General features: G+C 38.1%; 1 pseudogene; it reads right to left on the bottom strand.

The window, feature by feature from the left end:
- The window catches only part of LOC122080064, a 37,544-nt pseudogene extending 16,224 nt beyond the window's left edge, over positions 1 to 21,320 (bottom strand).
- Between the last annotated feature and the right edge of the window lie 876 nt (positions 21,321 to 22,196).

Below are 22,196 nucleotides of genomic sequence, written 5' to 3'. Positions count from 1 at the left end.
GTGGTTACACATCATTTATCAATTGACACATTCCTTTTCAAAAGCACAGTATCAACAATCCCACCCAAACTGATTCTTAAGCAGGGAAACAAATAATAAAAGGTCCAAATAAAAATATCTCATTCATTTCGCAATAATTATATACATAATGACAAAAATGAGAAATGATTACGAACATCCATAAATATGATTATAACAAATAATAGAGGGCATGTATAATCAAACATGACCAATATATCAAACACTAGTAAGACCCATATCAGATGCAAGATCTACAAAGAGCTTAAGCGCCATTGCCTTGATCAATGGATCTGCAATCATCAGACTTTTCTTTATATGAGATACGGACACCTTTTGTTCCTGAACAGCTTCCTTCACAAAGTTATACTTTACTCCAATAATCTTAGCCCTATTAGAATACTTGTCATCCTTGGAGTACACAATGATGACGTTGTCACAGTAAAGTCTCAGTGGCTTCATGATGGAGTCAACAACCCGAAGCCCAGAGACATATTCCGTAACCAAATCGCCATTAATGTGGCCTCAAAGCATGCTCCGAACTCCGCCTCCATGGTAAAAGTGGAGACACAAGTCTGTTTCTTGGACTTCTAAGAAATTTTTTCACTAGCTAGCATAAAGATATAACCAGATGTAGACATTCTACTATCGAGGCAACCAGCAAAATTAGAGTTTGAATGATTGATTAATTGCAACTGATGAATTGCTCTATAAGTATGTAGTCTTTCGTTCACTGTAAATAGCATATCACCTTCTTTCAACCACCTATTGATTCATACCAGGATTACTAACATATCTGCCTAACATCCCAACTGCAAAGCTAATATTTGGGTGAGTACAAGCTATGACATACGTAAGACTTCCCACAACTGAAGAATAGGGAATGTTTTTTATATGTTCTTGACCATATCTTTTTGTGGACAGTGGCTCAAATTAAACTTATCACTCTTAATCACAGGAGCAACACTAAGTCTATAAGTCTTTATATCATATCTCTCAAGAACTTTATCAATATAGGCTCTCTATGATAGCCCAAGCAACTGGTGAGATCAATCTCAAAATATCTCGATGACAATAACAAAAGATGCCAAGCCCATATCCTTCATTTCAAAGTTCTCAGAGAGGAATGTTTTTGTTTCCATTAACAAAACCAAGATCATTGCTGGCAAAAAAAATATCATCTTCATATAGGACCAAGAATATAAACTTGCTTCCATTGACTTTCAGATATATAAACTTGTCAAAGTGTTTTCTACAAATTTGAAAAACACAATGATGTGGTTGAACTTTAAATACCATTGGCTTGAAGTTTGTTTAAGTCCATAGATTGATTTATTTAATTTGTATACCAGAATTTTCTTTCCTTGTACACTAAATCCTTCTGGTTGATTCATTAGACTTCTTCCCCTAAATCCTCGTTCAAGAATGTTGTCTTCACATCCATCTGGTGAAGCTCTAGATCACAATGAGCCACCAATGCTAAAATGATCCCAAGTGAGTCCTTAGAAACAAGAGAAAATGCATCATAGTAGTCAATGCCTTCTTCTAAGTGAAACCTTTAGCGACTAATTTGGCTTTATGTTGTTCAACTTTATCCTTGGAGTCACGATTGGGTTTAAATACCCATTTATAACCATTCGCTTTCAATCCAATGGTAGTTCAACGAGCTCCCAAACTTTATTGTCATTCATAGATTTCATCTCTTCTTTTATGGAATCTACCTATTTATTAGAATCATTATCATTCATAGCTTGTGAAAAATTTAAGGGGTCATCCTTGATTCCAATATCAAACTCAAACTCTTGGAGATACACTATACAATCATCCGAAAATAGTAGACCTCTTCACTCTCTAAGGTCTACCTTGTACTTTCGGCTGAGGTGCAGGTAAATTGACAATGTACTCAACAATAACGTCCTCATAGAGTGGCACATCCTCTGTAGTTTGTTATTCCACAAGATCATTATCAATGGTAATTTGTGAAATAACAATGTCATCATGATGTGCAGGAGCTGGAAGTGTAATCCCGATCTCCTTAAATACTATATTATGTGGTTCGACACTCCCATTAATGTCGTCATCCTCTAGGTTTCTAGCAGTTAAAGTTTTCAAAACCTAGTACTATGCTTGGGCACATAGAACCTGAATCCCTTTGACCATTGGCAGTATCCAATAAAGTAACAACTAATGGTCCTAGGGTCGAGTTTTCTTTCATGTGATTATACAATCTGGCTTCAAATGGACAGCCCAATACATGTAAGTGTCTCAAGCTAGGTGTCTTTCCCATTCATAACTCATAAAGAGTTTTAGGAATTGACTTACTGAGAACTCAATTCAAGATATACACATTTGTTTTCAAAGCTTCTCCCCACATAAAATCAGACAATGATGAGTTGCTTTATTATACTATGAATCATATCCTTATATATACGATTACGTCTTTATGCAACTCTATTTTGTTCAGGCGTACCAGGAAGTGTATACAGGGGAGTGATACCTTTTGATTTGAGGAAATGGGCAAATGGTCCTTCAACTTGTCCTAAGTCTGTATGTCTATCGTAATACTCACCCCCTCTATCAGATGTCACGGTCTTGATCTTTCTGTCCAACTTGTTTTTGACTTTAGCACAAAATGTCTCAAAGATATTTATGCTTTTATTTATGCTTTCAGACTTTTCCTTCAACAAGTAGACGTACCAATGCCATGAGTAATCACCGATAAAGGTGATAAATACGTCTCACCAGTAATGTTGGGGTTAAACGGTCCACAAATATCTGTTTAAATTAATTCTAATAGTGCATCACCCCTTGTGATAACAACTTTATTTGTCCTAAATTACTTACCTTTTATGCAATCTATAAAAGTGCCAGAGTCAATGAAGTCCAAGATAGGCAATACACCTTCCTTCACTAACTTCTCTATTATAGGTCTGGAAATATGACCTAGACGTCTGTGCCACAAGGTTGAAGAAACATTATTGTTGAGTTTGTTTTTAACTCCAACATTCACAAGCGGGGTAACCAAAGAATTTTCAAAATCGAAATCCAAATTAAATCCATAAAATCCATTGCATAAATATCCAGTAAATACTAGATTATTATCTTTATAGACTTTAAAAATATTATTCCCAAACATAAAGTCATAACTTTAGAATCAAGTTTTGATAGAGACATTTAATGGGCTTCAAAATGAATGGACTTTAATATCAATGAGATATGAAAAGATGATGACGAGAAATGTACTAAAATGAGAATAAATAATATCAAAATTCTGAAATGCCTCATATTGAAATAAATGAAGCCATAAAAGTAGAAAATTAAACTACCTAAATCGCTAACTTCTGCTTATTTTTGAAAGAAGTAGAAAGAATTACATTACTTTACATTCTTATCTATTTTTTTGGGTTAAAGAAGAATTACATTACATCATCATCATATTATTACATCGAAAACATATCAAGTGGCTGTAATGGAAAAATCGAATGGCCGAGATGGTTTCTCAACTCTATGGGACCAAACTAGACTCGTTAGGAATGTGAGGCTGATACAGTATCCTTCTTGTTCTTGTTATCTTGTGGAAAAGCAAGCATGGTAAGGAGTTGGGTTCTTCTTGTGTTCCCTTGGCGGATATGTTGTTGTTGATGATGATGATAATAATGATGATGACGAGATCCCTTGTAGGGAACCCTCTCGACTAACTGTTTCGTTAGTATATCGTGCAACCTCCCGAATTGCTTCTGCTTCACTGTCTCGAATGCTCTATCTAGATTGTCTATCTGATTTCAATAAATCAAATTAGATGATTTTTCATTTGAAGGTTTAAAATGTAACAAATAACTCAAATTAGAATAAAGGGAGAAGAAACGCTTTCAGTCTAGTGTTCTCCACGTCTAGACACAACCCCTGTTGTAGGGAATATGGACATCTTTTTATAGTCCCTGAAAACAAGGGGTTTTGCATGAGTGTGTGAACACTAAACGGACACCATTCTTTTACCCTGGAATAAAATAGTACGATATGCAAGTTTTGTCAGACTCTTACCTGCTCGGTGGCATTCACGTTGTACATGAATAGCCCGTAGTACAGGTCAAAGCTTCACTGACCACATTTTCAATCTGCAGTAGAAAAATGGATTATTTTTTAATTAATTATTACTGCCAATAATGAAGAACAAAAAACCATATAGCTTAAACCTTAATGGATCTAAAGAGCATCCAAGGGCTGGGAGGGTTGAGACACACATCCCAACACCTGTCAACATATTGGGATGTCTGTCCAAATCCTCCTAACCCTTGGATGAATCGTTGGAAGGTCGATAGTGTTAAAGATGATCTTTTTCCAACTTCAGCGACCAAATTCAAGCTGCAATGAGAGAAATGGAATCCCAAAGACAAGGGCGAAAAATACCCTCTTAAGATGGAATTTTTCAATCTACTTCCAAGAATCCATTTCCCTAACCGACCCTTGGTAGAAGCCTTTCATTCAGAATTTTATTAGTACAATTCAAAAGAGCATTCTTGGATTCATTAGGAATAAATAAATAAATAAATAAGCATTCTTGAAACTTGAAGAAAAAGAAAGTGCCAGTTGTAGGAGTGTCTCGTAGCCCTTGGTATTGATAGGTGTAGATTCCAAGCTGAGATGCGATAAGATCCTAAACATTATTAATCAAACAAAGCATGTATTTGAATTAGCATAAGATCCAAAAAATTTAATAATATTAGAATCTCAAACAATTCTTCAATCCGACGGTTCTCTACCTTCCAATTTTATGAGTGATGAATTGACTACCCGTGGCATGCCGGTCGTGCTCGTTACACGATATCTCCACCATTCTACAACCTTGAAAAGAGCCCAAAAAATATGAAAATTTATAAAATAATAGGGATAGACATACCGCTAGCTTTCATAGAGCCAATGACTCAACCAAAGGGTACTAGAGTGTAAGGGGTGTGGAGTCATTTCCAAAAGGTAGGAAGAGAAAATGACATAGGCTTGCAATGTGTCTAGACTTTTTCCAATTATAAATTGAATTCTAAGAATTTTTGGATCTATGGACCAATTAAGTCCGATCCAGGAAACAGATCGACCTGGCCTAAGTTGGGTTGAATTGCAAATGACCAACCTCTTGTTCAAAGATGCTAAAAAATTGCCCTCATTTCCTCTCTTAAACCCTATTTTCAGTAATCCTAATGTTATCATACACAAACGACAACCCGGTCCAACCATGCTTGCCACTATCCGGTCCAAACATTGGATGTGTACAAACGATCCCGAATTCCGATGGAAGTACCTGAGAGCCACCATCCCATGTAACCATAAGCATTGGCATTTCATGTGTACAACAAAATCTGACCATCGATAAAGCATCTTAAATAATCTCCTTACCTAGAAAAATAGGTTTATTGGGAATTGTTTGACCAATAAGATGTCAACAAATATCGTATTGGGCTTAGGCTTATACATGGGGATTCCGCGGACGATTGACTCCATTGATAAGATGGAAGTGTATATGAGAACCGCTTCCGTTTGCTCTTTACACAAGGGCATCAATGTTTCTGTTGAACCCACACATGGTATCATTAGAAAAAGACCATACTATTAGGGATATGGATAGAACTCGTTTGAAGTAATGGAACTACATTGTATTGATTGACTTGAGAAGATTACAACCTAGTGATCTATATAGATAGGAATCCACATGATTGGAAACTCTATTTGATAAGGCGATCTAATATGAGTAGTTACATTAGAATACAAACTCTATGAGAGGATAAGGTTTGATATCATATGGAACTTAGTGAGGTAGGAGTTCTAATAGGAATTAGAGATTAGTAATCAATGAGACTCCTACATGATAGAAGAAGATATGTCAGCATAGGTGGTGATAGTATCTGAGGCAGAGTGGAACTCAAACTCTGGCTGATACACCCCCTCCAGGTGGAGATTTGAGCCCTTAAATCCGCAGCTCTAGAGAGGAGAAGATGGTGCCTAGCAGAGGGCCTTCGTTAGAATATGCAAAGGATAGGGCCTCCTCAGAATGGGAGGCAATTCAGAGACTCATGATTGAGGCATCCTATTCACGCCAAACTTTAGCTGGAGTAGCATATTGAGGTCAAATTTGATCATTGAGAACATAATCATATAAGCGAAGGGCCTTCATTATTGAGGCGTCCTATTCACGCCAAATTTTAGTTGTGTAGATCCTGAGGGCAATAGAGGTTGCCTAGAATATAATCATATAATGATTGAAACGTCTTTTTCATGCCACACTATAAATTGAATAGTATCTTGAGGGCAATGTTGGTCATCGAGAACATAGTCAAATAACCTAAAGAAAAAATGAGAATAGAGAGAAAAGAGAAGAAAGAGAAGAAAAAAAATCAGCTAAGGTTGATGCCCGTTGGAGCTTTCAATTAGATCTTGAATAATAGTAGAGCCGGCCATGATAGTATGAAGGAGGCCACATGATTGCAAGAGATAACATAAGAGAGAAAAGAAAATTTTGACTTAAGGTTGAGACTCGTTGGAGCATTTGGCTCTTGAATGGCAATAGGCTCGTTAGAGCTTTTGAGACAAGTAAGTATATTTGTATTGGAGGTGGCAGTAGTGATTGATAGTGGTGGATCGGTAGGCATTATGGAGATAAGGGGGATTGACTAGAACAATGGAGACGATAGTAGCAATAGCTAGCGGTGATGGGAAGTGGAGAGAACTAGGAAGAGAAAAAAATATAAGGATCGATGGGCGTTGGCCTAATGGAACTACATTGTATTGATTGACTTGAGAAGATTACAACCTAGTAGTCTATATATATAGAGCCTAGATAAGAATTCACATGATTAGAAACTCAATCTGATAAGAAGATCTAATAAGAGTAGTTACATTATAATACAAACTCTATGAGAGGATAGAGCTTGATATCTTATGGAATTTAGTGAGATAGGAGTCCTAATAAGAATTAGAGATTGGTAATCAGTGGGACTTTTACAAGAAAAGAGAAGATAGGCTAGCATAGGTGTTGACAATGTCTGAGGCAGAGTGGAACTCAAACTCTGGCTGATAGTTGTTATAAAGAAAAAAGAACCCTAGTAGAGTACGGTGCCTCATCCATACAAGGAATCTACTCAATCTCTCCTTTTTTACAATTGGTTTTCACTTTGAAAGGATTCTAAGTGTGGATTAGACACCGTACGAGAATAATTCTCATATAAGGACTTGATCCTAATTTGTCCAAGTACCTATAAGTCTCAACATGAGGACCTTTAACACATATAACTTAAACCCTTGTAACATGAAACAAAATATGGATAGAGCTTTTCAAACTCACTTGTAGAATTTTATCCTGTGCAGTTGACAGTAATCATAGTCTGAGCGAGAGGTGGCCAACACATTGTGGCCTTGTCTCTTAAGAGAGTCTTGGAGATGAACTAGCTAAAATTCTGAAACTCTAAGATTCTGATTTTCAGAGTCTAGGTCCACACACGGACAGGAAAAATAATGGATGCGATTCAAGAAATGTTCACATTTCACTGGAACCGGGTGTAGCCCCAAATTTCTAGATTTACAAAAGCTGGATAGAGTGGGAGAAGTAGTAAGGTGGTTGGTTGTTAATCATGGTGGCTGAGGTTTGAGTCAAGATTCCCTTAGTTTAGGTTTTGCAGCAGGGGAGGAGAGACACCGCCACCATCGTTGCCACTGCTAGTGCCATTTCCGATTGCCCTTGTGGTTGTTGTGGCATAGCCTTCAAAACGTATCTTGTTTGATCCCAAAAGATAGAAAGAACAAACGATAAAGGAAGGTATCAAGAAATGTGTGTATTAGTGAGCTTTGTGAACGGTATACCAAAGAGCTCTATTTATGTAGAGAGAGTTTTGAGTGTATTGACTAAGATGTACTTTCTATTCTATGACGAAGAGTCCCATCCGATGTGAAATCTTGTGGAAGATCAGCCTGTTATCCCTGGAATAACTTTTATCCATTGAGCGATGGCCCTGCCACTCGGCACCATCGAATCACTAAGTCCAACTTTCGCCCCTGGAAGTGGTGACATTTTTCAGTGTTACATTAAAAAAAAAATGTTGAAAGTGGATATAAAAAGAATAAGAGAGAAAAAATTGAAGGTTTCACTTTCTCTCTCTTTTTGTGTATGAAGCCACATAACAATCAACTTATAAGAGTAGGTTGGGAACTTAGGAATCTCCATGCTAGTTAATGGGTTCCTCGTGGACTATGATTGTTGGACGATAGTAACAGTTTGTGATCTCTCTAACTGATCAATGCCAATGGCTGTGTGACATTGTATGTGTTAATGTAAATACAAAATGACATTTTCAGTGTCAATTTACCTAAGTACCACTAGACCTGGATTGAAGATAGTATGGATTGTGTGTAAGAATATTCTCTAGAATATTTTCTATTATTGTCTCATATACCAATTAGGTAATTGATTGATATCAATCTCATAGCATTGGACTCCAAATAGGAAATCCACTCATCGTCTAATTAAAGAAAATAGGCATACCCTATTTGGTACACCTTAATGGGAGGGTGCACAAACTCTATAAAATAGGACTATAGGTCCTCCTTCTACCCTAACGTCATTCTTATTATTGGCTCCATCACCAAGAGAGCATTAAGGGGAGCTAATGTGAGAAACTTAGAGAATCCATTGTGTTCGTGCTTAGGATTGCAGGAATAAAGAAACGTGAAGGATTAATGGCACCCAATTCTTCACAATCGATGTGAATGGTATGCATCGTTAATTCATTATTGTTTAATTTATGATTCTATAAACATATGACAAGATCATATAATTGTATGTGAGAGGAATTTCGTCCTTTAAGTGGTATCAGAGCAGTCTAGGTTGTACATTTGTCTTGAATCCAATTTGTTAAATTTTATAATGATATTTAATGCCATTGGTTGTTACCTGTTTTCGTTTTGGGTATAACATAAATAATTGATTTTTTTTTTTGTGTCTCTCAATAGAAGACCATTAAAGGATTCAATTTTTTTTTTGTTGGAATGCAATACCCGTCGATCTAAATCGAAATCATTTTTTTAATCTGATTTAATGATGATCGGCTAAGCCGAAGTCAATAAGATAATATTGCTTGCGACTCCATTATCAATTGAGGTGGTGGGTCTCTTTTTCACTTATGAATGGCTAAGTAGAAATCAATAAGAGAATATTGATTGCGGCTTCATTACCGATTGAAATGGTGGCTCTCTCTTTCACCTTTCATCAACTCCCTTCTATTTTTTATGCTATATTATTATATTATAATAAATAAATAATATAAGAAGAAAGAAATAATGAACGAAGAAAGAAGAAAATTTCTTTCTTCATTAAGATTCTTTGATTTTTTTTTATTATTTCTTATCTTCATTATTGTTTTATATGGGTCATGTCATGTGAAAATGTTAGCATTAGTGGGACCCATTTTCTAAATAGGGAGTGAGTTGTATTCTTTATTTGGGACTCGTTTAATAATGAAATTCAGTTATGGGCTTTGAGTTTAGCCCATTATGATAACTGTACAAATAAAATAAAAAATTAAAAAAAAAACCTATTTTTTGAGCCCATATTGGGGTTTAATAAACTAAAACCCATTATGAAAGCTCATATTAAGAGATTTAATAAAATGAACCCATTATATAAGCCCATCTCTTTCCTTGTTTAAACCCATTAAAGGGTTTTTGATTGATTGAAACCATAAGCCCATTATGAAAATCCATCTATTTTCTTTGTTTAAACTCATTAAAGGGCTATTATATAAATAGAAAGAGAAATAAGAAATCAGAAACACTATTGTTTTTGTTTCTATTCTTAGTTATTTATTTCTATTTTGAATATGTTTCTCTTTATGCCGTATTTCTGATCTATTCATAATAGAGAGATGGTTTCTTTGTACTCTCTACTTAAGTTTGTGCATATTTCATGGATTGTACATCTAGTTCTACTTATGCTCTCTATTATCAACTGAATTTCTATGAATTTTAAAATACTATTTATGGTAGAAATAGATAGAAATAGGTGTTGTCTATGTCTTTAAGCATTATTTTAAAACACCTATGATGCTTGAATGATAATTTATATTAGATTTAAATTAAAAGTGTATAATTCTCAACTTTGAATGAGTTTAGGGCATCAATGATTATGTGATTAAGTTGAATGGGAGTATCCATAGGTACACATTTTTCTTTATCTCAATAATTATATATATTGACCTTAAACATAATTATATCACACATTCAATTTAAATTTCAAACTTTAGGGTTTTATGTTGATCATTATGTAATGGTCAAGATAGAATGGGAATATTCGCAGGTATATATTCTTGATGACTGCGTTGATCTATATATGATAGTTTAACGATTAAATAGGATGGAAATATCCACAGGTATACATCTTATTTGACCATTTTTATTACTTAAATATTTTGCCCTAATGATGTCTTCCATCTAATGTAAAGTGAACCACTAGCATGTTACCATCTCGATCCCATACGATAGATTGTAATGATGCAATAGGTTACTTTTCTAGAATTTTAATATTCTATTACTGAAACTCAAAGCATGATGATTGATAAGCATGTATTATTTACGCTTACTCATAGGTTCAATACCTATCCCTATTTCGAATAACGTGCCACTTCTGAATGAATCAAACTTTAATAATTGGTATGAAGAATTTATTTATTACCTTGTTGCCATGAATCATGGTTATGCCTTGCGTAATGAAAAACCTACTGCTCTCACTGATGAGAGCAATTATAATGAAGTTACATAATATGATTGGTGAGAGCATTTCAACCGTCTTTGCCTTTTATATATCATGAAAACGATTAGCAATACTATCAAAAGCTCCATACTAACTTCTAAAAATGCAAAGGAATACTTAATCAATATAGAGAACCGTTTTGCTACTGCTGATAAATCGTTGGCTAGGACTTTGATGACCAAACTAGTAACAATGAAGTATATTGGTACTAATGGGACAGTGGACCATATTTCTGAAATGACAAGTATTTGTGCATAACTAAAACCCCTCGAATTGATAATGAATGAAAGTTGCCTTATCTAAATCATTATGACTTTATTTCATCCTCGTTTTGAAGCATTCAAGATCCACTACAATACAATTAAAGATAAGTGGACTCTAAATGAACTTCAAAGTATGTGCGTCCAAGAGGAAATGAGATTAAATGACGAGGGATGCCAAGTGGTCAATTTTGTACCCAACCAGAATAAAAGGAAGAGAATATATTTTAAGAAGAACAATGCATCAAAGAAAGCCTCCAATCCAAAGTCTGATGACAAGGAAAAGAAAACTGATAAGTTGAAGTGTTTCTTCTGTAAGAAAGTAGGACACCTTCAAAAATACTATCAGAAACACAAGACTTGGTTCGAAAAGAAGGGTAATGATTCTATCCTAGTATATTTTCAAACCAATCTTATTGATGTTCCTTGTAATACTTAGTAGATTGATTTAGGAGCAACTGTTCATATTTCTAATTCTATATAGGGCTTTCTTACAACCTGAAAACCAAATCAAAGTGAGAGCGTCGTCTACATGGGAAATTGGCAAGAGTGAAGTTTGATCCATCGGCACTTATAGACTCATTTTACACCAAATTTCAGTTGAACCTTATGGATACTCTTTATGTTTCTTCTATTTCAAGAAATTTAGTTTCATTATCAAGACTTGATTTTGAAAGTTTTAATTTTACTTTTGGTGATAAGGTTGTAAATTTTTTTAAAGACACAAATCTAGTTTGCACTAGATATTTATTTGATATTCTTTATAAACTTAATTTTGATTCTAATTTTTCTAAATCCATTCTTACTCTGGATGTGAAAGTTGGAACAAAGCATAGATCCAACAATGATGATTCCTCATCCCTATGGCATAGACGTTTAGGTCATATTTTCAGACTTAGAATGGAGAGGTTAGTGAAGCATCAAATATTATCAAATCTAGACTTTACTGACTTCACCACTTATATATATATATATATATATATATTCTATTAAAGGTAAGCAATCTAAGACAAATAAAGTTACTGCCAAAAGGACTAATTCACTTCTGGAATTGATACACACTAACATTTGTGACCATTTTGATCCTTGTATAACTGGTGAAAAATATTCCATCACCTTCATTGATGATTACTCACGATATTGTTATGTCTACTTATTAAAAGAAAAATATGATGCTTTAAATGCTTTTGAGGTGTTCTATGCTGAAGTCTAAAACAAGTTAAATAGAAATATTAAAACTGTGAGATCTAATAGAGGAGGTGAATATTATGGTAGACATACTGATGTAGGGCAAAGTGAAGGACCATTTGCTTGACTCCTTAAACTGAATGATATAACCCTCAAATACATAACTCTTGGTACACCTGAACAAAATGGGATTACAGAAAGACACAATCGTATCATCACAGAAATGATAGGTAGTATGATGAGAAACTCCTTATTGCCTGAATTCTTATGGAGCGAAGCATTAAAAACAGTTGTGTATATCTTGAATCGGGTTTAAGTAAGTCAGTTCCTAAAACTCCTTAAAAGTTATAAAATGGAAGGAAACCTAGTTTAGGGCATTTACATGAATGGGACTGTCTACTGAAGCTAGATTGTACAATTCACATGAAGGAAAACTTGACCCTAAAACAATAAGTTGTTATTTTATTGGTTATTGTCAGTGGTCAAAGGGTTACAGGTTTTATGCACCCACACACAGTACTAGAATTGTGGAAACTCAAACTGCTAGATTCTTAGAGGATGGTAACATTAGTGGGAGTGAGAAACCACGTAATATGGTATTTGAAGAACATCAAATTTCCTTATCGACTTATGTACATCGTAATAATATTGTTGTTCCACGGGTGATTGTTCATAATGATCTTGCGGAACAACAAACTATAGAAGATGTACATATTTATCATGATGATGTCATCCCATAGGTGCATTGAAAATGATCCTATAGAACAACAAACTATTGAAGATGTATCACTCCATGACGTAGTTACCATTGATAATACTATGAATGTTTCTCAACCAGAAATTCAGGGAAGACCTCAGAGGGTTAGGAGGTCTACTATTCCGGATGACTATAGAATATCTCTAAGAATCAGAGTTTGATATTGGAATCAAGAATGACCCATTAACCTTTTCACAGGCCAAAAGCGATAATGATTCTCTTAAATAGATAGATACCATGAAAGATGAGATAAAGTCTATGAGTGACAATAATGTCTGGGATCTCATTTAATTACCAACAAACTTTAAGGCGATTGATTGCAAATGGGTATTTAAAACTAAAAGCAACTCGAAGAGTAATATTGAGAGACATAAAGCTAGACTAGTTGCAAAGAGAATCACTCAGAAAGAAGGTATTGATTACTATGAAACCTTCTCTCATGTCTCTAAGAAGGATTCTTTGAGTATCATATTGGCATTAGTAGCTCATTATGATCTAGAGCTTCACCAAATAGATGTAAAAACTGCATTCTTGAATGGCGATTTAGATGAGGAAGTCTACATGAACCAACCTGAGGGATTTAGTGAACGAGGAAAAGAAAATCTAATGTACAAACTTAAGAAATCTATACACAGACTTAAACAAACTTTCAGACAGTGGTATATCAAATTTAACCACATCATTGTTTCCTTCAGATTTGTTGAGAGCACCTTTGACAGGCGTATATATCTGAAACTTAGTGGTAGTAAGTCTATATTTCTAGTCCTATATGTAGATGATATTTTACTTACTAGTAATGATTTTGGTTTGTTGAGTAATACAAAGACTTTTCTCTCTAAAAAATTTGAAATGAAAGATAAGGGTTTAGCCCCTTTTGTTATCGGCATTGAGATATTTCGTGATAGATCTCGTTGGATACTTGGGCTATCACAGAAAATCTATATTAACAAAGTTTTGAAAAGATATCGTCACACCCCAATTCTAGTAGACCCAACTTACCATTAAGAATATCAATGGTGTGAGTAAGACACGTACCTGTCTTACAAACCTACCAGGATCTCTGATAGCAGTACCTTAATATTTTTACAATTCACATCACAAACCAACATAAGCAGCGAAATCAGAGTATAGTAGCAGAGTCATAAATAAAATGGAGAAATGTCTAATGATAAACATAATATCATTAACCAAGTTATTCTATTTACAATCCTTCAAGACTTACATATACCAGTTTAAAACATAATATTCACAGACCTATATCAACATAATCAAAACTAAGCTGAACACCTCATGACACCACGTATGCACAAAAGTCATAAGCACAGTCCTAGCCATGCTCCTCCGCTTTTGGCATCCACCAGTCGCTCACTCCATACTCAAGTCCAAAGAAAAAAGAGTTATTAGCCATAGGTACGATTGTACCTGCATCATCATCTATAAAGTATATATACGTGGGGTGAGCTTTCCAACTCACTCAGTGAGGGGTGGGGTCAAGCACATCTAAGTAAGATAATAATAGTAATAATGTATGATGCATGATTATGGAAATTAAACATATAGTCCATGATGCTCGTGATGCAGTTCATTTATTTACTATCCACCTAACAATATAAAATAAGTCTGGTAAATGCTACTATGGCGCATTAGGCTGTATCCGTCTCGGAATCGCCATCGACTACGCAAGGATACAAACCCTAGCCGTGAATAGAAGCCTTTTAATCATCTTGTGCATCCATGGGTCACCCATTAAAACCCTGATAACCCCCTCCTAGCGGTCACGGCATCGATACATCATTGGCCACGTTGAACAGGTTCCCGCCTCTGGCTACAATCACATCGTCCCACGTGTGTGGCATTTCAAAAAGGCACATCGAACATACTATAATGGGTTATCTAACACCTCAACCCCTGTTGGCAAGGGTTCATAGCATAAGGAGTGATACCTAACCATATATATGATATATGCCTTCATAGTGATACAGTGAGTATGAATTACACGATACCAGCAAGACCTCGGCCACAAAGTGTAATCCATCTCCAAAATATAGTCCCGGGTACACGATACCAGGGAGACCTTGGCCACAAAGTGAAACCCAAGACCGTTTACCTAATCTAGCATACATATCACAGTTAAGTATGGACTACGTGACACCGGTACCAATCATCAGCCACGAAGCGCATCCATTTCCAAATGCAGTCTCGGGGTACACGATACCAGCAGACCTTGGCCACAAGTGTAACCTGCGACTACAACTAACTCTAATGCACATAATCAATGCATGAATGCAACATATATATAGCAATCACGGCTCCGATATCACCTCAGTCACGTCGGATTTCATCTCACACACATAACCAAAACACACGGTGATCATGGTACCGGTACGTCCTCGGCCACACTAGATCCCATCATTCATCTCCATACAAATCATATCATGATCGTAAAATGACAATGTAACATATCATCATCATATTTGAGCAATTACAATTAAACATATAATTTTAAGCATGTGAGCAATTTTATAATAATAATAATAAACATTTCCAAAAAAAATTAACACAGTCCATCCCTCACTTGGTTTACGATCGAGTGTGTTCGGGTTCAAGTACGATCACTGATCGATCAATTCAATTTTGGCTTTGGGGCACGTGGGTGTCACTGTCCTAGACAAAAATGGAATCGTACATCAGTATGGGTCAGGAACATTGGGCGGGACCCACACATGTCACCCCCAAAGGGTACAGACACTGTCACCGAAAACACCAATCGAAAACATGGCATTTCCACTGGAAAGATCAGTCCTTTTTCCAGTGGAGAAGTCAGAGAGCATATAAATCTCATTTGTCCACCAGAAAATATGCCATCGAAAACAGACCCAGTGGATCCGATGGGCTATTTCCTGTGGTGGTTGAGGGCAGTCCACCTATTTTGGGGCTTTCTGGCTTAAGCCCGATCTTCGAAATTTATTCCTTGGATGTAGGGGATGTTCCTAGCATCATTTGAAGCCAAGAAAATCCCAATTCCACCGAGCCATTTGGGAGATACATCGATCGAATGATCAAAACCCTAGTTGGTCTTTTGGCAATACATGTTGCTAGACTTCAACAGGCTTGGTTCGAGCTTGGCAACAACATCGAGAGGATAGAACATGCATTCTACAACCTTAACATGATTTGTACACTAGTATTTCACCCATACCTAGCTTTATTTAGGTTGAAATGAAGAGAGAGAGTGGTATGGGAGGTTATACTTACCTCCGGTAATGATTCCAGCAACAAGGCGGCAGCCGGCACCAAGGTGGCCTCCAACCTTCTTCTTTTTCCTCTTCTTCTTCCTTCCTCTCCTCTTTCTCTCCTCTCCTACGTTGAGCACAAGGGAAATGAGAAAATGAATCCTCATTTCTCAACTTATAACTTAAGTGGACCTTAGGGTCGGTTTGGGTTGGACCCATTTTGGACCAATCGGGTTAAAATGAATTTCGGAGCATGGGAACCCAACCATTTAGGTCCATAAAGTGCTCACATCACAAGAAAGGTGTGGAGGTTGATTTGGGATCATCCGAAACCATTTACGATGTGAGTGGTGGAAACCACGCGCATCAAAACCCCAACAGTAGCCTATCAACCCATCGGAAACAGGCATCGGATCCAAGCTCAGGCTGCTTCTGGTGGCTTGTTTTCAATGGTCAAGACAGAATGTTGTCCCATGGCTAGTCTCGCACGGGTGGTTGCCCTCAGACATGCTCAAGGCCTTCATGTAATTTTTTATGCGTGCCGGAATTGAAGTGTGGGGAGTCGGGTCACTTATCGTCTGGGATCGAAAAGTATGAATCCCCTCTAGTTAGTTAGGCACGCAATGCACGAACATGTGGGGTCATCTCTACCCCCTCGATAATGCATAGTTACGAGCCAAAGCCCGGTCGTACTTTCAATCTCCGATCCGAGGCTTATGACAACAGTTCAAATTAGACTAAATTAAGGCACAAGTGTAACATTCCCCCCACCTAATAAGAATTTTGTCCTCGAAATTGAACATACCTTAAAAATCAAAAAATCCAGGATATTGCTTCAATATCTCATCTTCCCACTCCCATAATGCTTCCTATTCAAGGTGGTTCATCCATTTCACCTTGACAAAGGAAACGGTGCAGTTGCGGAGAACATGCTCTTTTTGGTCAACAATCTTCTCTGAAAACTCCACGTAGGCAAAATCCTCACCTAACTCATGGGGTATGTAAGTCAAGATGTGAGTGGGGTCGGGAATGTACTTCCTCAACATAGAAATATAGAAGACATCATGTGTACCTTCTAACTCTGGTGGTAAAGTTAGCCGGTAAGCTACCAGTCCGATCCTCTCCAATACATCATACGGTCCCATAAACCTTGGACTAAGCTTTCCCTTCTTGCCGAATCGCATCACACCTTTAACTGGGGAGATCCGTAAGAACACTTTGTCTCCAACACCAAACTCCAAATGTTTCCTCCTCACATCTACGTAGCTTTTTTACCTGGACTGAGCTGCCTTGATCCTTTCTCTGATCACATTCACCTTCTCACTAGTAGCCTGTATCAAGTCTGGACCCAAAATATGCCACTCACCAACCTCATCCCAATAGAGTGGAGTTTGGAACTTCTTACCATACTGTGCCTCAAATGGGCCATTCCGATGGTGGCCTGATAAATATTGTTATAGGAGAACTCGATAAGGGAAATGTACTCATCTCAACTATAACTCATATCCAAGGCACATGCTCAGAGTAAGTCCCCCAATGTATGAATAGTCCTTTCTAACTGACCATCGGTCTGAGGGTGAAAGGCAGTGTTGAAAGCCAACTGTGTGCCCATAGCCTTCTGCACACATATCCAAAACGTGAAAGTGAACCTGGGATGTCGATCAAAGATGATACTAACTAGTATACCATGCAACCTGATGACGTTATCGACATACAACTTGGTCAACCTGTTCATAGAAAATGTGATTGTGATTGGGATAAATTAAACTGCCTTGGTCAGGCGATCCATAACTATCCAAATGGCATCCATACCCTTCTATGTACGGGGTAGGCCTGTGACGAAGTCCATAATAATAGTCTTCCATTTCCACTCTAGAATAGGTAGGGACTGTAATAACCCATGGGGCCTCTGTCTATCAGCCTTAACTTACTGGCATGTAAGGCATTAAGACACATGCATTGCCACCTTGTTCTTCATTCCTTTCCACTAGTAGGAGCCTTTGAGGTCCTTGTACATTTTAGTGCTACCGGGGTGAATGGAGTATGGAGAGCTATGTGCCTCTCTCAAAACTATGTCTCTCAAATCACCATCACTCGGCACACACAACCTCCCTTTGAACTTGAGAATTTTACTTTCAGTTACAGAGAAATCTAGGTCCTTTTAGGATCCTTCCTGGCATTCTGCTATCAGCTTCTGTAACTCTGCATTAGTAACCTGAGCTGTAGTGATCCTATCCACCAGACTAGGTTGCACCATCATTGCCGATAGTGACAAAGTGACACCCTTTACTAATAGTTCCAAGTCTAGTTTCCTGGCCTTCTCTAGGAGATACTCATTGATGGTCAGTGATGCAAGAGTCAGTGATTGGGATTTCTGACTAAGTGCATCAGCTACCACATTGGCATTTTTTGGATGATAATGGATAGTACAATCATAATCCTTCATCAGCTCTAACCAATGCCTCTGTCTCATGTTGAGCTCTTTTTGAGTGAAGAAGTACTTGAGGCTCTTATGGTCACTGAAGATCTCACTCTTCTCACTACACAGGTAGTGTCTCCAAATTTTCAGTGCAAAAATCATAGCTGCCAACTCCAGATCATGGGTGGGGTAGTTTTTCTCATAATCCTTTAACTGACGGGATGCATAAGCAATGACTTTTCCATGCTACATCAATACACAACCCAATCCTAGCTTGGAGGCATCACTATATACAACCATACCACCTGTACCGATCAGAATAGTCAATACTGGAGCTGACACTAACCTTTGCCTTAGCTCCTTGAAGCTCTTCTCACAAGCATCAGACCACTCAAATTTTACACCCTTTTGTGTGAGTCGGGTCATCGAAGTAGCAATATAGAAGAAGTTCTCGATAAATCTCCTGTAATATTTGGTCAATCCCAAAAAACTACATATGTTTGCTACACTCTTGGGAGTCTCCTATTCTAGAACTACCTTTACCTTGCCTAGGTCAACCTCTATACCCTTGTCTGAAATAATATGGGTTAGGAATGCCACCTGTGATAGCCAAAACTCGCACTTGTTGAATTCGGCATAGAGTTGCTTCTCCCTCAGCCATTGCAGTACTAACCTCAGGTGAATGGTATGTTCCTCTGCACTCTTGGAGTAGACCAAAATGTCATCAATGAATACTATCACAGACTTATCTAGGACATCTTGGAATACCCGGTTCATCAAATCCATAAATGCCGCAAGTGCATTGGTTAACCCAAATGACATTACCAAGAATTCATAATGTCCATACCTTGATCTGAAGGTTGTCTTACTGACATCACTATCCTTGATCCTAAGCTGGTGGTAGCCTGATCTAAGGTCGATCTTGGAGAACACCTTGGCACCCTGTAACTAATTAAATAAGTCATCTATCATTGGCAAAGGATACCGGTTTTTTATGGTTAGCTTATTAAGCTCCCGTTAATCGATACACAATCTCATACTTTCGTCTTTCTTCTTGACGAACAATACCGGTGCTCCCCATGGAGACACACTAGGTCTAATAAATCCCTTCTTCATAAGGTCTTAAAGTTGCACCTGCAATTCCTTTAACTCTATGGGGGCCATGTGGTAAGGGGCCTTTGACACTGGTACCAAGCTGGGGAGTAGGTCTATAGCAAACTCTATCTCTCGGTCCGGGGGTAAACCTATCAAGTCATCTAGGAATACATTGGAAAATTCCCTCACCACATCAAGCTCGGTCAATGGCCTAATCTCTATCTCAGCATCCATCACAGATGCTAAGTAGTCCTAACATCCCTTATCCAGTAGCTTCTTCATCTAGAGTGCAGATATGGTAACCTTCTTGGGTTTCTTGGGCTTATCCCCTTGGAACACAAACACATCATCATCACGAGGTCTGACAATGATAGTTTTCTCTATACATAGCACACTGGCTTTATATGCAGACAACTAGTCCATTCCTAAAATCACATCAAAGTCGATCATATCCAACTCAATCAAGTGACCATTCAACTCATGTTCACCTATGGTCACCGGACAAATCTCATACATATAGTTCAAACCCACTACACTTCCTGTAGGTGTGCTCACAACCAAACATTGAGTCAGTCCCTTGGGTGGAATTCTCATCTTCTTCACAAATACCGATGACACAAACGAATGCGAGGCTCCTGAGTCGAATAACACATGTGCAGGTAATAATGATATCAATAATGTACCTGTCACTACACCGGGTGCAACCTCGGCATCTTCTGCAGCTATAGCAAACACTCTGCCCTGTGGTCTCTGGCCCTGTGGGGGCTGCGCTAGCCTAGGGGCTGAATATGTCTGCTGGGGCCAAGGTGGCATAGTGTAGGGTGCATCACCTGGCATTCGGTGGGGCATATCCTCGCCATATAGCCCGGTTAATCACAATGAAAGCACCTTGGGCTGGCCACTTGAACCACCTCAGCATAGGTCTACAGTTTCAACCCCACAATGGTTGACCTAATACCTGACCTCAACGCTTTCTCAAACTTCTTCGCTTTAGCTCTGTCACCTCTGAGATGCTAAGGAGCAAATGGAATAGCTCCTCGAAGCATTGTTGATACTCGAGCACAGATCGAAAACCTTGAACCAACTGAGAGAACTCACTCTCTCTCCTATCCTGAAAGCTTTCCGAAAAATAGTTCTCAAAGAAGGCCCCTTTGAAGTTTGCCCAAGTGGGGTTCGGGTTACTAGCCCTCAGAATAGGCTTGGTGGCTCTCCACCAATCATCCCCTTCATTCTGTAACTAATAGCCCGCACACAAAATTTTTTGCTCATCAGTGCAGCCCATTAGTCTAAAAACTTTCTCCATTCCACCAATCCATCTTGATGGATACAACGGGCCTTCTCCCACCTTTGAGAAGCATAGGGGCCTAAGCCGTTGAAACTTCTCCATTATTTCTTTCAAGTCTGTCCAACCCTCTACATAGTCCTGGGCTTGATCCGGCATCGGGTCTTGCACCTGCCCATATACTTGTGCCTCACCAGATGTTTGAAGGGTAGCTGATCCAACGGGTATTGGAAAGGGTGCCGGTGGAGTAGGAGGTGCGGGCGGTGCATTACAGGCTTCCATTATCGCTTGGATTCTATTATCGATCTAGACCATAAATTGGTTTTTCCTTTCTTCAACTCCCCGCATCATATTATCCATAATGGATGCCACATCCTGGGCTGTAAGTACAGGCAGAGCCAGAGGTGCATTGCGGGGTCTACCCCGATTCTATGTGGGGGAAGTGAGAGGTGACGGGCATGATTGGAATCAGGAGCGGGTGTAACTGGATTGCATGTACAAGGTTACATGTAACTAAAACATAAAGTGCTCACATCATGAGGAAGGTGTGAAGGATGATTTGGGATCATCCGGAACCATTTACGATGTGAGTGACAGGAACCATAGGCATCGAAACCCCGACAGCAGCCTGTCAACCCACCAAAAACAGGCACCAGATCCAGACCCAGGCTGCTTCCAGTGGCTTTGTTTCTGGTGGTCAAGACAGTTTGTTGTCCCATGGCTGGTCTCGCATGGGTGGTTGCCCTTGGACATGCTCAAGGCCTTTTGGTAATTTTTTATGCGTGTTGGAATTCAAGTGAGGGGAGTCAAGTCACTTACCATCTGAGATCGGAAGGTATGAATCCCCTCCAGTTAGATAGGCATATAATACACGAACATGTGGGGTCATCTCTACACCCTCGGTAATGCACAACTACGAGCAAAAACCTGGTCGTACTTCTGATCTCCGATCTGAGGCCTGTCACAATAGTTCAAATTAGATCGGATTAGGACACGGGTGTAACAGATATAGCATAATGAATTGCAAACCAAGTGTTTCCCCCATTATCAAAGGAGATAAGTTCAGCCTAAATCAGTGCCCAAAGAATGATCTAGAAAGAGCACAAATGAAGGATATTCCCTATTCTTCTGTAGTAGGGAGTCTTATGTATACAATGA

This window comes from Macadamia integrifolia, chromosome 5 (assembly GCF_013358625.1).
Source record: "Macadamia integrifolia cultivar HAES 741 chromosome 5, SCU_Mint_v3, whole genome shotgun sequence".
Taxonomy (NCBI): Eukaryota; Viridiplantae; Streptophyta; class Magnoliopsida; order Proteales; family Proteaceae; genus Macadamia; species Macadamia integrifolia.
The sequence above is the reverse complement of the archived record's forward strand: the minus strand, read 5'-3'. Positions and strand labels throughout refer to the sequence as shown.